The sequence below is a fragment of the Mus caroli genome, unplaced genomic scaffold, assembly GCF_978045245.1.
Source record: "Mus caroli unplaced genomic scaffold, Mus_caroli_1 scaffold_3, whole genome shotgun sequence".
NCBI lineage: Eukaryota > Metazoa > Chordata > Mammalia > Rodentia > Muridae > Mus > Mus caroli.
The window spans coordinates 154,784,824-154,802,916 of NW_028227258.1; positions in this window are offsets into that span (position 1 = coordinate 154,784,824).

The window sequence follows — 18,093 nt, forward strand, 5'->3', positions numbered from 1 at the left end:
CTATTGAGAAGGGTGTTGTTTCCCTAATTTCTTTCTCAGCCTGTTTATTCTTTGTGTAGAGAAAGGCCATTGACTTGTTTGAGTTAATTTTATATCCAGCTACTTCACCAAAGCTGTTTATCAGGCTTAGGAGTTCTCTGGTGGAATTTTTAGGGTCACTTATATATACTAGCATATCATCTGCAAAAAGTGATATTTTGACTTCATCTTTTCCAATTTGTATCCCTTTGATCTCCTTTTGTTGTCGAATTGCTCTGGCTAGGACTTCAAGTATTATGTTGAATAGGTATGGAGAAAGTGGACAGCCTTGTCTAGTCCCTGATTTTAGAGGGATTGCTTCAAGCTTCCCACCATTTACTTTGATGTTGGCTACTGGTTTGCTGTAGATTCCTTTTATCATGTTTAGGTATGGGCCTTGAATTCCTGATCTTTCCAAGACTTTTATCATGAATGGGTGTTGGATCTTGTCAAATTCTTTTTCTGCATCTAACGAGATGACGATGTGTTTTTTGTCTTTGAGTTTGTTTATATACTGGATTACGTTGATGGATTTCCATATATTGAACCATCCCTGCATCCCTGGGATGAAACCTACTTGGTCAGGATGGATGATTGTTTTGATGTGTTCTTGGATTCGGTTAGCAAGAACTTTATTGAGGATTTTTGCATCAATATTCATAAGGGATATTGGTCTGAAGTTTTCTATCTTTGTTGGGTCTTTTTGTGGTTTAGGTATCAGAGTAATTGTGGCTTCATAGAATGAGTTGGGTAGAGTACCTTCTGTTTCTATTTTGTGGAATAGTTTGTGAAGAACTGGGATTAGATCTTCTTTGAAGGTCTGATAGAACTCTGCACTAAACCCATCTGGTCCTGGGCTTTTTTTGGTTGGGAGACTATTAATGACTGCTTCTATTTCTTTGGGGGATATAGGGCTGTTTAGATCATTAACCTGATCTTGTTTCAACTTTGGTACCTGGTACCTGTCTAGGAACTTGTCCATTTCATCCAGGTTCTCCAGTTTTGTTGAGTATAGCCTTTGGTAGAAGGATCTGATGGTGTTTTGGATGTCTTCAGGATCTGTTGTTATGTCTCCTTTTTCATTTCTGATTTTGTTAATTAGGATGCTTTCCCTGTGCCCTCTAGTGAGTCTGGCTAAGGGTTTATCTATCTTGTTGATTTTCTCAAAGAACAAGCTCCTTGATTGGTTGATTCTTTGAATAGTTCTTCTTGTTTCCACTTGATTGATTTCGCCCCTGAGTTTGATTATTTCCTGCTGTCTACTCCTTTTGGGTGAATTTGCTTCCTTTTGTTCTAGTGCTTTTAGGTGTGTTGTCAAGCTGCTAATATGTGCTCTTTCTAGTTTCTTTTTGGAGGCGCTCAGAGCTATGAGTTTTCCTCTTAGAAATGCTTTCATTGTGTCCCATAAGTTTGGGGATGTTGTGGCTTCATTTTCATTGAACTCTAAAAAGTCCTTAATTTCTTTCTTTATTCCTTCCTTGACCAAGGTATCATTGAGAAGAGTGTTTTTCAGTTTCCACGTGAATGTTGGCTTTCTATTATTTATTTTGTTATTGAAGATCAGCCTTAGTCCATGGTGATCTGATAGGATGCATGGGACAATTTCAATATTTTTGTATCTGTTGAGTCCTGTTTTGTGCCCAATTACGTGGTCAATTTTGGAGAAGGTACCATGAGGTGCTGAGAAGAAGGTATATCCTTTTGTTTTAGGGTAAAATGTTCTGTAGATATCTGCAAGATCCATTTGATCCATAACTTCTGTTAGTTTCACTGTGTCCGTGTTTAGTTTCTGTTTCCATGATCTGTCCATTGGTGAAAGTGGTGTGTTGAAGTCTCTCACTATTATTGTATGAGGTGCAATGTGTGCTTTGAGATTTACTAAAGTTTCATTAATGAATGAGGCTGCCATTGTATTTGGAGCATAGATATTCAGGATTGATAGTTCCTCTTGGAGGATTTTAACTTTGATGAGTATGAAGTGCCCCTCCCTGTCTTTTTTTGATGACTTTGGGTTGGAAGTCAATCTTATCAGATATTAGAATGGCTACTCCAGCTTGTTTCTTCATACCATTAGCTTGGAAAATTGTTTTCCAGCCATTCATTCTGAGGTAGTGTCTATCTTTTTCTCTGAGATGAGTTTCCTGTAAGCAGCAAAATGTTGGGTCTTGTTTGTGTAGCCAGTTTGTTAGTCTATGTCTTTTTATCGGGGAGTTGAGAACATTGATATTAAGAGATATTAAGGAAAAGTAATTGTTGTTTCCTGTTATTTTTGTTGTTAAAGTTGGCATTCTGTTCTTGTGGCTGTCTTCTTTTAGGTTTGTTGAGGGATTACCTTCTTGTTATTTCTAGGGCGTGGTTCCCGTCCTTGTATTGGTTTTTTCCTGTTATTATCCTTTGAAGGGCTGGATTCGTGGAGAGATAATGTGTGAATTTGGTTTTGTCGTGGAATACTTTGGTTTCTCCATCTATGTTAATTGAGAGTTTGGCTGGGTATAGTAGCCTGGGCTGGAATTTGTGTTCTTTTAGTGTCTGTATAACATCTGTCCAGGATCTTCTGGCTTTCATAGTCTCTGGTGAAAAATCTGGTGTAATTCTGATAGGCTTGCCTTTATATGTTACTTGGCCTTTTTCTCTTACTGCTTTTAGTATTCTATCTTTATTTAGTGCATTTGTTGTTCTGATTATTATGTGTCGGGAGGTATTTCTTTTCTTGTCCAGCCTATTTGGAGTTCTGTAGGCTTCTTGTATGTTCATGGGCATCTCTTTCTTTAGATTTGGGAAGTTTTCTTCTATAATTTTGTTGAAGATGTTTGCTGGTCCTTTGAGATGAAAATCTTCATTCTCATCTACTCCTATTATCCGTAGGTTTGGTCTTCTCATTGTGTCCTGTATTTCCTGGATGTTTTGAGTTAGGATCTTTTTGCATTTTCCATTTTCCTTGATTGTTGTGCCGATGTTCTCTATGCAATCTTCTGCACCTGAGATTCTCTCTTCCATCTCTTGTATTCTGTTGCTGATGCTCGCATCTATGGTCTCAGATTTCTTTCCTAGGGTTTCTATCTCCAATGTTGCCTCATTTTGGGTTTTCTTTATTGTGTCTCCTTCCCTTTTTAGGTCTAGTATGGTTTTGTTCATTTCCATCATCTGATTGGATGTGTTTTCCTGTTTCTCTTTAAGGACTTCTACCAGTTTGGTTGTGTTTTCCTGTTTTTCTTTAAGGACTTGTAACTCTTTAGCCATGTTCTCCTGTAGTTCTTTAAAGTCCTTCTTGATGTCCTCTATCATCATCATGAGATAAGCTTTTAAATCCAGGTCTAGCTTTTCAGGTGTGTTGGGGTGCCCTGGACTGGGGGAAGTGGGAGTGCTGGGTCCTGATGATGGTGAGTGGTCTTGGTTTCTGTTAGTAAGATTCTTATGTTTACCTCTCGCCATCTGGTAATCTCTGGAGTTGTTATAGTTGTCTCTGTTCAGAGGTTCCCAGCAGACCTGGGAGACAGGCTCTCTCCTCTGAGTTTCAGTGGTTAGAGCACTCCCTGCTGATAAGCTTTCCTCTTAAAGGGAAGGTGTACAGATATCTGGCGTTTGGACCTTCTCCTGGTCGAAGAAGAAGGCCGAAAACAGGACCTTTCCCAGATGCTGTGTTGCTTTGGCAGGTCACAGAAGCTGTCAGCTTCTGTGGTGCACACTCTCAGCTGTGAAGACTACGTTCCTAAGTTCAGAGGAGTCCTGGATCCAAGATGTGCTCCCTGCTCCTGAGGCAGAGGGCTCCTGTGCAGGGCAGAATACAGTCTTCCAGCTGGGAGGGTGCCGGATGTCTGCAGCCCCAAAAGGGTGCTGCCTCAGCAGCTCTGTGGCTCCTGCCTGTCCCAGAAGCTGTCTGCCTCTGTGGTCCTCACTCTCACCTCTGCAGACTAAGTTTGGCGGAGCCCCGGAGCCAAGATGGCGCTCCCTGCAGGGTGGATCACTGTCCTCTGGCTGGGAGGGTGCTGGATGTCTGCAGCCCCAAAAGGTGCTGCCTCAGCGACTCTGTGGCTCCTGCCTGTCCCAGAAGCTGTCTGCCTCTGTGGTCCTCACTCTCACCTCTGCAGACTAAGTTCGGCGGAGTCCCGGAGCCAAGACGGCATTCCCTGCAGGGCAGATCACTGTCCTCCGGCTGGGAGGGTGCCAGATGTCTCCTCGTGGTGCATTTTCTTCTAGACCCTGTATTCCCTGTATAAGGAAACTTAGATTCAAGTCTGGAATAATCTCAAGGTCTATCTAGGCTTTGGATGTGGCTCAGCACTCTTCTTAATTATACCTACACATTTTATTTCTTAGTGTAATGGTTGACAAATAACATAATGTCTGCTTTTCCAGCCTGTTTGGTAATAATCCTCCTTGCTGAGCTAATGCAGATTTGTCTCATACCTGTACTGCAAAGTTACATTTTCTCTATTCTCAAGCTCTTGATTTGAAGCTCGAATCTTTTTCTATGAGATAACCTTGTACAATGGTGCAAGAGGCTCTGCAAACCAACTTGGTCTTTGGCATCTTTTCTTTTGTTGCTTTACATTCTACTTTAAAAGGTTTCTAGACTTAGGAATTTCATGAAGACGGTTGCCATTATTTTGGAACTAGCCCAGGATATAAAGGGTTTACAAGAACCCCCAGAGTAACAGTTTGAGAACATGCCTTCCCCAAATGGAAAGTGCTGTAGAAGTACACAAGGGTAAAGGGGTGCTGCTGTTGATATTTAATGTAATACATTTTCACCAGAAATTGTCAGAATTTGATTTCATTGTTGCCCTTTCAAGGTCTGTAGATACCGTGTTTTAAATAGGGATTGTGTTGAATCTGTAGATTGACTTTTGCAGGACAGATACTTTTACTATGCTAATTCTCCTGATCCATGAGCATGAGCAATCCTTCCATAATTTCTTTCTTCAAAGACATGAAGTTTTTATCACAAGTCATTCACTTGCTTGATTTAGGGATACTCCAAGATCGTTTTTCTATTTTTTGTTGCTATTGTGAGTGATCTTGTTTCTCAGATTTTTTCCTCAATCTGTTTGTCATTTGTATATAGGAGGGCTACTGATTTTTGTTTTGTTCATTAATCTGTACTTATCAGCTATAGGAGTTCCCTTGTAGAAAATTTGGAGAAGCTTATATACACTATCATAAACGAGTATTCCTATGGACACCTAATTTTGACAAGCCAGAAGTACATAATGTAAAAAAGAAAAAATCTTCAATAAATGGTGCTGGTCTAACTGGATGTCTGTACATAGAATAAGGAAAATTGATGTTTCTTTATCACACAGCATGAAACTCACATCCAGGTTGTTCAAAGGACTCAACATAAAACCAGGCATACCTGTCATGATAGAAGAGAAAGGTAGGAAATAACATTGACTACATTGGCATAGGAGGTAATTTCCTACGTGAAACAGCAATAGCATAGGTCCTAAGATCTACAATCAATAAATGAGACCTCATGAAACTAAAATGGTTCTGTAAGACAAAGGACACCATTTATAAGACAAAATGGCACTCTACTTCTCCCCCTTATACCAGTGGTTCCCAGCCTCAATCATGTGCATTACTATACCTCTTTGATAAGAATTTGCTATGGTTGTTAATGATGATTATGACCATGACAGGATCTTTAAATTACTCAGGAAATGAAGTTATGGGTGTAACTATTAGAGTATTTCTAAAACGACTTAACTAAGATGGAGAAACCCATCCTGAATGTAGGTAGCATCCTTCCAGGGGCTGTTGGTACTAGGCTGAATAGAGATGAGAAATCCAAAGTAGCACCCACATCCATCTCTCTCCTCTACAGCTAAGGCTACAGTATGACTTCATACTATCAACATAAAAAACCCTATCATTTTATCTTTCATTTAAAAAAAAAATTGCTTTGAACCAAAAGAAATACTTTGCTTAAATTGCTGTGTTGTTGTTATTCTTGGTTTTCCTACAAGTTTTGTGTTACACCAGTAGACAAGTAATTAACATCTGAAAAATCATACTTAGATATTTATTACATAAAATATTGAATTTTGAAATGATAATACTTTATCTTATATAAAGCTTGAAATCCTTCTATTTATTTTTAAAAAGACTGGCTTTTCAAGCCATATACATTTTCAAGTAAATTTATTTTGAAATGTTCACCACTTTTCATGACATGGAGTTAGATTATTCAACTTCTGACATCTTTCTGTTCCAAGCACCCTTTTTCATAATCTCATAACAGATTATATTACTCATCCATGGCAGATTAATAGTAAACTCAATCAAGATAGTTGTGCAATATATTTCTCATTATTTTTCTTCTGAAATCGTGTAGCATCTTTTCTGAGGTCTTCTTTGAATAACATTTTGTTCTCTAACAGTTTCATCAGTAGCTCCAGTTTCAAGGATATAGTCTTGCCTTTTCACTACATAGTGTGTTGTGCCTTTTACTCTAAATTTGGAAGGCACTTAATATAAATCAGCTGAAGTGAGTGGTATTGTTCTGGTGCTGTAAATTGGATGCAGTGTTTCCTCATGCTAGTGCAAGCACACTATCACTGAGCTATATACTGAAGTTTTCATAATTGCAGTTTTCTAGTTAATATCTCCATCATAGATCTAGGAGTAAAATAGTCACATATGTGCTCTCTAAGATAGCTGCTGTTAGTGTCACTGATACTTACAGAAATGGAAAGACTTATAGAGGGACCCACATCCTGCACATCCACTGAAACTGACTTTTAGAATATTTGATTTCTTGCAGCAATTTTACAGATTTTTAACTTCACAAAGGGTTTAAAAAGAAACATTACTAATCTTTTGTGATAATTTCCATAGCACAGTTTCTCTGTAATTCAGTGTTTAATTTTAATTTGTATATTCAAAATAATTCAAAATGTGCATGAACTCATACACACACAAACACATAAACACAAACACCATAGTTTATTATTGATATCTTCAGAAATTTATACAAAACCTCATTACTTAAAGATTTGAAAAAAATGAACTTAAAAATATAAGACTAAACTTCAAAATTAACCAGGAAATTGATTTGGTAGTTTAAGCACAGTCACTCCATATGATTTTAAAGAGGCATTTTATGCCTCAAACTTGTTTACGTTATTGTAAATCTTTAATTTGTTGATGAAAATATATCTTGACAATTCTTGGAGTAAAATTTCCACAGAGGCTTATCATTCACAAGCAATCCTTTTCCTAGTACTCACACCAAGGTTGCCTAAATAAATCATACTCTCAATACTTAAAGTTTCATAGAAAGGAATAGCTACTAAAATATTGGATATATTAAAGAAGTTTGAACAAAATTAAGGAAGTTAATAAGGGGGCTTGAAAGATGGCTCAGTGGTAAAGAACACTGAATGTTTCTCGATAGGACCTGGGTTCGATTTCTAGTACCCAGTCATTCTCATACAATAAAAACATTAAAACCAGATTATAAGAATGGAGTGACAGAATTGAGACAATATTTTTCCAGAATCCTATTTACAGATATCAGAGATCAATAATAATAAATCAGTAGCTCTTAACTATGACCTCTATTATGGATGGATGATTAAGATAACAATGAGAGTTACTAATACTGGGGACTATTGGTGGATGCTGGAAATGCATATATGATGTATCTATTGAACCATTTCATGAGCTTAAATGCCCCACTTTCTGCATTTGCCTTGGTTTCAGTAGACAAGTTTGTGGGAAAAGGTTTGCCTCTGGAAATATTTCATTTGAACAAAAATGGATTGAAACAAGTAGGTAAGTAGAAAATTTTGCAACCTGCTGAAAGTAATTTGGGTAATTCTGAGAAATGCTTATTCATTACAGCAGTTTCAGGGATGCATATCATTATCAATTGACTTATTCCTGTGGAGAACAGGAGAGAATGGACACATCTTTTTTGAGAGTAAAGTGCTTCACCATAGGGACTCAATTAACTCTTTCTAAGAAGTGGGTCTTGCAGACAGGCAATCTCCTCTCTGGGGCTAGCTAGATTCCTGCAGACCAGATGAAGTGAATTTATTACAACATTGCTACAATAAAAAATAATAACAGAGTTGCCATTGGCTTCAATCTATTTCTGTAGCAAGTTTTGTTTATATAATCATAAATCCCAACTTTAAAGCATCTGCATGTGCTTGTACATACAGCATGGAGTTTAATACTTTAAAAAAAGAAAATACTGGTGACACAGCCTTTAATCCTAGCACGTGGGAGGCAGAAGCAAGCAGATTTCTGAGTTCAAGGCCAGCCTGGTCTACAGAGTGAGTTCCAGGACAGCCAAGGCTGTTGGGAACAAAATAAAAAAGGGGGGCGGGGCCCTGGGGAAGAACAGAAGGAAAAAGATGCCCACACCCTGCCAGAGTTTTCCTATTCTCTGGTCAGTCAGGCGTGGGAGGGCTGCTATCTACCCTACCCACTCATCCCTGGGTGGGCATTCCTCTATCGCACTCTTCAAGGGGTGGTCAAGGGGCAGCCCTGCCTGGGATCCCCCCAGCTACTTTGCTAAAGCTACCAGGGTTGTGGGAGAGAGGGAAGAGGGAAGAAGTTTCCAACACTGACCAGAGTGCACAGTGGAACTTGAAAGAGCAGAGCAGAGACTCTATGGTTTTAGAGCTTTATTATAGAAATGCAGGGGAAAGAGAGAAGGTAGAAAGGAGAGAGAGAGAGAGAGAGAGAGAGAGAGAGAGAGAGAGAGAGAGAGAGAGAGAGAGAGAGAGAGAGAGAAGAGAGGAAAGAAGACAAAGGGAAAGGGAAAAGGAGAGGAAGGTGAGAGAAGAGAGAGGTGAGAGGACAAAGGAAATAAGAGAGCAAGGTGCTGGCTGAGCAACCCTTTTTATGGTCTTTACTGTTACTAGGTAACTGGGGAGGAATTTGGCCTGAAGGTCAGAAGCTTGGGTCATTGCTTACATGACTACTGACTATGCTTCTCTTGTGGGGGCTGTGGGAGGTGGTACCTTAGGCAGGGGCCAGAGCTCCAGGAGCATAAGGGAACGCCTCCCTTGTCATGTAGGTGAATTATGACCATCAGGGTCGTAGCCTGCAATTCCCCACACGAGGCTACACAGAGAAACCCTGGAAACCTTTTCTCAAAACACCCCCTCCCTCTCCAAAAACAAAACAAAACAAAACAAAACAAAACAAAAACAAACAAACAAAAAAAAACCAAAAACAAAACCCAAACCCAAACCCAAACCCAAACTCAAACCCAAACCCAAACCCAAACCCAAACCCAAACCCAAACCAAAACCAAAACCAAAAACAAAAACAAAAACAAAACCCAACAACTTTGTCAGAATGAGTAGTTTGTTTTTTCCATGGTCTATTTGCTACCTATTTAATAACAAGAAGTCTGGTTTTTCTGTAAAAGAAAGATACCTGAGTGTTTACTAGTTCACTGTTTCTTCAATTATTGTGAAGAAAGACTTACTTAAGGTTTCAATAAGTGAAAAACTTCACATTAAAAAGTCAATGACTATGACAACCGAACATATGTATTTAGTTGAGTAGAGTTCATGATGTCTAAATCAGCGCCCTGATGTTTCTTAAATTACTTTTGAGATTTCTGAGTGCAGTGTGCCTCCTTTCCCAACCTATGCTTGCATGCTATTTGCATGGTTGTGTCTCAGCTCTTGTTCCTCACCTATTATTTGCCTCAGTTCTTTGTTTTCATGTCATGTCAATGGTACTTTATTTTCATGCTATTTTTCCCTAACAAACTAATCACATGAAATAACATCAGAGAAACCAGTAGCTATCATACAAAACACCTAGCAGTACACCTCAAAACCAGTCAAGCGATCAAAATAAAGAAAACCTTTGAAATAGACTCAAAGATAAAAGAAACATATGGCAACATGACAGTTAAGTGTATTACAAAACCACAGATGGTACCATAGAACAGGAAAGTAACATTAAGTAAAAATCCACAAATATATGACATATTTCTTAATAGTGATATTAATGTTAATTCTAATTGGTGATAATTCATATAATAACTAAACCACATGACTTGGAAGTTATCATCTAATTAAAAACCTATATAATTGTGTCCAAGATATGCAGTGTTGCTAGCAAACTGAGAGATTCTAAAGAATGAGTGTTCTATTTTATTTTTAGTAAAATAAAATGTATGTATGTATATATGTATGTCTAACAGATGTAACTTAAGAAAGAAAACAGTCATTTTGCCACAGTCTTAGATGAGGATAGTTTATATTGCCAGAAAGGGCACACAAAGCAATTCAGTTCATGGTAGCAGAAAAGTCTGGTAGAGGATGTTCAATACTACACAATGTGTATCCTATTTACCCCAGAAGAAATTGTCTCAAAATGAAGTAAAAGTGCACATATTTCTGGATTTAAGTATTAGTCAAACTTGTTTTTTAAAGACTGTCTCATGGTTCTGGGCATCTACAATTAGGGGAGTATGGCAAGGCTGTAGACTCCTGGTTTCCCTGTCTCTATCTCCCTGTGTTGAGACAATGAACAGTCACTATGCTTTCCTTTTAAATGTAAATGGTTAGAGAGTTGAATTCATGGTGTTGTTGTATGTGAGCTCACCAGAATAGCTAGTTAAATGCATTATTCTTGATTCTGAGGCTTGTATAACCTGCATTTTTAAATGCTTCAAAGTTTCTCCCATGAACAAGGTTCAAAGACCTAATAACTACATAATCAGATTTCACATCCAAATAGCCCTGATATCTACATGTCAGTTTTCATGATTACTTATTTATGGATTTCTGTGATCTAGCACGTGGCAGCGACAACTTAAGAAAGTGTTATTTTAATTTGTAATTCATAAGTGTTTTATCCAGCATGGTGGAGAAGGCACGGCAGTGATCATGTTAGAAGGTAGTTGTGGCCAGGACAATTATACAATGGCAGTCCAGAAAACAATAAAGTCAATTGGAGCAAGATTCTGGTTGAGCCTTCAAAGACCCAGTTTCAGGGACCCATCTCTACTATCAACCTCCCATCTCTGGACCTGTCTTCAGTATTGAAAGTTGTGTTATAAGTTTGGGAAAAACTCCCAAAGCAAGAACTTGGACAGGACTTTTCAGACTGAAATCACAATATCCTACATTTTTCAGTATTTTAAGTACATTTTTGTAAGTATGTTCTATCCTGTTAACATAATAAAAAATACCTAATGATATATTAGAGGATATATCCTTGTCAACAAATGACAAATATCTGTGTTTATTTAAGGTTACAAAGTATTTGATAACATTTCCTCAATTCAGTGCTGCAAAAGTCACAAACCAAGATTTGGGATAAGTCAACAAGAGAGGTCAGTGATATCAGTAACAGCTGAGAAAGAAACAGTTTTAAAGTGAAGACAATACGGCTTCACATTAAGTCAAATTAAGTCACTGGTCCTGTATGTTCCCTACTGTTGATTGTGTAATTAAATAGTAGCAAAATAAGGTTGACAAAATAAGCCTGCTGAGTCTGTTTGAATGCAAATCTCATAGTTCTTCAGCCCAGAAAGATAATAGAATATTACACTTGTCCTCATTCTGGGTTAACTTAATGCAAATAATGTAGGAATATGATTGTTTTCATAAAGGTTTTGTGCTGATCCTGTTAATAGCAGAATATTGATAACACAGGTATGTATGACTCTCCCACTAATAGCACCTTGAGAAGATTTCCTTAGGGCATTGAACAATTGAGTCAAAAGTTTAGATACTGTATAGTGGTACTGCTTGAGGCAACTCTGAAGAATGATAATCATTTCTCATTTATCTGAAAACATATATTGATATTTTATCTAGTCCTTGTTAGCAGAGTATACATATGTATAATGTTTATAAATTGTACTTAGGCTATGAAATTAACATAAGTAGTTAAATAGAGAAACCATCTGTTTCATCTACATTTACTGGATTCCGTTTCAAGAAAAATTGTGTGTGTGTGTGTGTGTGTGTGTGTATGTGTCTGTGTATACATCTATACTTCACAGGTCCTGATTTGATGTTGTTGGTAAACTAGAATTTCTCTACTGCTAACAATTTACAAACTTACTTTTATGAAATATTCATAGATTTAGATTACTATGAAAACAATAAATAGTTATTTGTCACTCAGAGTCTAGCTTACATTTCCTTTTGTTATTTCATATTTTCTTTATTTACATTTCAAATGTTATCTCCTTTTCTAGTTTCCCTATGGAAAATCTCCTATCCCCTCACCCTCAACCTGCTCTCCAACTCACTCACTCCTGTTTCTTGGCCCTGGCATTCCCCTATACTGGTCATAGAACCTTCAAAGGACCAAGGGCATCTCTTCCCACTGATGACCCACTAGGCTATCCTCTGCTAATTATGCAGCTAGAGCTGTGAGTCCCACCATATGTTTTCTTTGATTGATGGTTTAGTCCCAGGGAGCTCTAGGGGTACTGGTTAGTTCATATTGTTGTTGTTCCTCCAATGGGGCTACAAACCCCTTCACTCCTTGGGTACTTTCTCTAGATCCTTCATTGGGATCTGTCCAATGAATGGCTGTGAGCATCCACTTCTGCATTTGTCAGGCACTGTCAGAGCTTCTCAGGAGACAGCTTTATCAGGCTCCTGTCAGCAAGCTCTTCTTGGCATTAACAATAGTGTCTGGGTTTGGTGGTTGCATATGGGATGAATCCCCAGGTGGGGCAGTCTCTAGATGGTCATTCCTTCAGTCTCTCCTCCAATCTTTTTCTCTGTAACTCCTTCCATGGGTATTTTGTCCCCCCTTCTAAGGATTGAAGTGTCCACAGTGTAGATTTCTTTCTTTTTTTTGTTTTGTTTTTTTTTTTGTTTTGTTTTGTTTTTTTGTTTTTTTGTTTTGTTTTGTTTTTCGAGACAGTGTTTCTCTGTATAGTCCTGGCTGTCCTGGAACTCACTCTGTAGACCAGGCTGGCCTGGAACTCAGAAATGCACCTGCCTCTGCTTCCCAAGTGCTGGGATCAAAGGTGTGCTCCACCACTCCCAGCTTGGACTTCTTTCTTGAATTTCATGGGTTTTTCAAATTGTATCTTGGGTATTCTGAGCTTCTGGGCTAATATTCACTTATCAGTGAGTGCATATCATGTTTGTTCTTTTGAGACTGGGCTGCCTCACTTAGGATAATATCCTCCAGATCTATCCATTTGTCTAAGAATTTCATAAATTCATTGTTTTTAATTGCTGAGTAGTACTCCACTGTTTAAATGTACCACATTTTCTGTATCTATTCCTCTGTTGAGGGACATCTGGGTTCATTCCAGCTTCTGGCTATTATAAATAAGGATGCTAGGAACATAGTGGAGCATGTGTCCTTATTATATGATGGAGCAACTTCTGGGTATATGCCCAGGAGTGGTATTGCTGGGTTTTCAGGTAGTACTATGTCTTATTTTCTGAGGGACCACTAAACTGATATCCAGAGTGGTTGTACCAGCTTGCAATCCAACCAGCAATGGAGAAGTGTTCCACTTTCTCCACATCCTCGCCAGCATCTGTTGTCACCTGAATATTTTATCTTAGCCATTCTGATTGGTGTGAGGTGGAATTGCAGGGTTGCTTTGATACTCATTTCCCTGATGACTAAGGATGTTGAACATTTCTTTAGGTGCTTCTCAGACATTCGGTATTCCTCAGTAGAGAATTATTTGTCTCTGTTCCCCTACATTTTATTTTTATTATTTTTATTTATTTTTATTTTTTACATTTTTATTAGGTATTTTCCTCATTTACATTTCCAATGCTATCCCAAAAGTCCCCTATACCTGCCCCCCCCACTCCCCTACCCACCCACTCCCACTTTTTGGCCCTGGCGTTCCCCTGTACTGGGGCATATAAAGTTTGCAAGACCAATGGGCCTCTCAGTGATGGCCGACTAGGCCATCTTCTGGAGTCTATCTTCTTGAGTTCTTTGCATATATTGGATATTAGCCTTCTATCTGACTCAGGATTGGTAAAGATCTTTTCCCAATCTGTTGGTTGACTTTTTGTCTTACTAACAGTGTACTTTGCCTTACAGAATCTTTGCAATTTCATGAGGTTAATTTGTCAATTCTTGATCTTACAGAACAAACCATTATTTTTCTGTTCAGGAACTTTTCCCCTGTGCCCATATGTACATTTCGTTTTAAATTAAATAATGCTCTAATGAATCTGTGGAACATTAATATTTGAATGGGTATATACATCCTGTACCTTGTTTTATTACAAGCTTTATACACTTTTTCATTTTTTTTAATTATTAAAGGCTTACAGGACTTTTTTTTAATATATTTTTTTACGTATTTTCCTCAATTACATTTCCAATGCTATCCCAAAATTCCCCCATACCCACCCCCCTCTCCCCCATTTCCCTACCCACCCATTCCCATTTTTTTTTTTTTTTTTTTTTTGGCCCTGGCATTCCCCTGTAATGGGGCATATAAAGTTTGTGTGTCCAATGGGCCTCTCTTTCCAGAGATGGCCGACTAGGCCATCTTTGATACATATGCAGCTAGAGTCAAGAGCTCCGGGGTACTGGTTAGTTCATAATGTTGTACCACCTATAGGGTTGCAGATCCCTTTAGCTCCTTGGGTACTTTCTCTAGCTCCTCCATTGGGAGCCCTGTGATCCATCCAATAGCTGACTGTGAGCATCCACTTCTGTGTTTGCTAGGCCCCAGCATAGTCTCACAAGAGACATCTATATCAGGGTCCTTTCAGCAAAATCTTGCTAGTGTATGGAATGGTGTCAGCGTTTGAAGGGTGATTATGGGATGGATCCCTGGGTATGGCAGTCTCTGGATGGTCCATCCTTTCATCACAGCTCCAATCTTTGTTTCTGTAACTCCTTCCATGGATGTTTTTTTTCCAATATTAAGAAGGGGTACAGTGACCCCACTTTGGTCATCATTCTTTTTGAGTTTCATGTGCTTAGCAGATTGTATTATATATCTTGGGTATCCTAAGTTTTGGGCTAATATCCACTTATCAGTGAGTACATATTGTGTGAGTTCCTTTGTGATTGTGTTACCTCACTCAGGATGATGCCCTCCAGGTCCATCCATTTGGCTATGAATTTCATAAATTCATTCTTTTTAATAGCAGAGTAGTACTCCACTGTGTAAATGTACCACATTTTCTGTATCTATTCCTCTGTTGAGGGGCATCTGGGTTCTTTCCAGCTTCTGGCTATTATAAATAAGGATGCTATGAACATAGTGGAGCATGTGTCCTTCTTACCGGTTGAAAAATCTTCTGGATATATGCCCAGGAGAGGTATTGCAGGATCCTCCGGTGGTAGTTCTATGTCCAATTTTCTGAGGAACCGCCAGACTGATTTCCAGAGTGGTTGTACAAGCTTGAAATCCCACCAACAATGGAGGAGTGTTCCTCTTTCTCCACATCCTCGCCAGCATCTGCTGTCAACTGAATTTTTGATCTTAGCCATTCTGACTAGAGTGAAGTGGAATCTCAGGGTCGTTTTGATTTGCATTTACCTAATGATTAAGGATGTTCAACATTTTTTCAGGTGCTTCTCAGCCATTTGGTATTCCTCAGGTGAGAATTCTTTGTTCAGTTTTGAGTCCCATTTTTTTTTTTTTTGGTTTTTCGAGACAGGGTTTCTCTGTGTAGCCCTGGCTGTCCTGGCACTCACTTTGTAGACCAGGCTGGCCTCGAACTCAGAAATCCGCCTGCCTCTGCCTCCCGAGTGCTGGGATTAAAGGCGTGCGCCACCACGCCCGGCTGAGTCCCATTTTTTAATGGGGTTATTTGATTTTCTGGAGTCCACCTTCTTGAGTTCTTTATATATATTGGATATTAGTCCCCTATCTGATTTAGGATAGGTAAAGATACTTTCCCAATCTTTTGGTGGTCTTTTTGTCTGATTGAAGGTGTCTTTTGCCTTGCAGAAGCTTTGCAGTTTCATGAGGTCCCATTTGTCAATTCTTGATCTTACCGTGCAAGCCATTGCTGCTCTGTTCAGGAATTTTTCCCCTGTGCCCATATCTTCAAGGCTTTTCCCCACTTTCTCCTCTATAAGTTTCAGTGTCTCTGGTCGTATGTGAAGTTCTTTGATCCACTTAGATTTGACCTTAGCACAAGGAGATAGGAATGGATCGATTCCCATTCTTCTACATGATAACAACCAGTTGTGCCAGCACCATTTGTTGAAAATGCTGTCTTTCTTCCACTGGATGGTTTTAGCTCCCTTGTCAAAGATCAAGTGACCATAGCTGTGTGCGTTCATTTCTGGGTCTTCAATTCTATTCCATTGGTATATTTGTTTGTCACTATACCAGTACCATGCAGTTTTTATCACAATTGCTCTGTAGTAAAGCTTTAGGTCCTGCATGGTGATTCCACCAGAGGTTCATTTATCCTTGAGAAAAGTTTTTGCTATCCTAGGGTGTTTGTTATTCCAGATGAATTTGCAGATTGCTCTATCAAATTCGTTGAAGAATTGAGTTAGAATTTTGATGGGGATTGAATTGAATCTGTAGATTGCTTTTGGCAAGATAGCCATCTTTACAATGTTGATCCTGCCAATCCATGAGCATGGGAGGTCTTTCCATCTTCTGAGATCTTCTTTAATTTCTTTCTTCAGAGACTTGAAGATTTTACCATACAGATCTTTCACTTCCTTAGTTAGATTCACGCCAAGATATTTTATATTATTTCTGACTATTGAGAAGGGTGTTATTTCCTTAATTTCTTTCTCAGCCTGTTTATTCTTTGTGTAGAGAAATGCCATTGACTTGTTTGAGTTAATTTTATATCCAGCTACTTCACCGAAGCTGTCTATCAGGTTTAGGAGTTCTCTGTTGGAATTTTTAGGGTCACTTATATATACTATCATATCATCTGCAAAAAGTGATATTTTGACTTCATCTTTTCCAATTTGTATCCCCTTGATCTCCTTTTGTTGTCCAATTGCTCTGGCTCGGACTTCAAGTATAATGTTGAATAGGTATGGAGAAAGTGGACAGCCTTGTCTAGTCCCTGATTTTAGAGGGATTGCTTCAAGCTTCTCACCATTTACTTTGATGTTGGCTACTGGTTTATTGTAGTTTGCTTTTATCATGGTTAGGTATGGGCCTTGTATTCCTGATCTTTCCAAGACTTTTATCATGAATGTGTGTTGGATCTTGTCGAATGCTTTTTCTGCATCTAAGGAGATGATCATGTGGTTTTTGTCTTTGAATTTGTTTATATAATGGATTACATTGATGGATTTCGGTATATTAAACCATCCCTGCATCCCTGGAATAAAACCTACTTTGTCAGGATGGATGATTGCTTTAATGTGTTCTTGGATTTGGTTAGCAAGAATTTTATTGAGGATTTTTGCATCTATATTCATAAGGGAAATTGGTCTGAAGTTCTCTATCTTTGTTGAATCTTTCTGTGCTTTAGGTATCAGAGTAATTGTGGCTTCATTGAATGAGTTGGGTAGAGTACCTTCTACTTCAATTTTGTGGAATAGTTTGTGCAGAACTGGAATTAGATCTTCTTTGAAGGTCTGATTGAATCTGCACTAAACCCATCTGGTCCTGGGCTTTTTTTGACTGGGAGACTATTAATGACTGCTTCTATTTCTTTAGGGGATATGGGACTGTTTTAATGGTTAACTTGATCCAGATTTAACTTTGGTACCTGGTATCTGTCTAGAAATTTGTCCTTTTCGTCCAGGTTTTCCAGTTTTGTTGAGTATAGCCTTTTGTACAAGGATCTGATGGTGTTTTGGATTTCTTCAGAATCTCTTGATATGTCTCCCTTTTCATTTCTGATTTTGTTAATTAGGATGTTGTCCCTGTGCCCTCTTGTGAGTCTAGCTAAGGGTTTGTCTATCTTGTTGATTTTCTCAAAGAACCAATTCTGCATTTGGTTAATTCTTTGAAGAGTTCTTCTTGTTTCCAATTGTTTGATTTCACCCCTGAGTTTGATTATTTCCTGCCGTCTACTCCTCTTGGGTGAATTTTCTTCTCTTTTTCTAGAGCTTTTACATGTGTTGTCAAGCGGCTAGTGTGTGCTTTCTCCAATTTCTTTTTATAGGCACTCAGAACTATGAGTTTCCCTCTTAGAAATG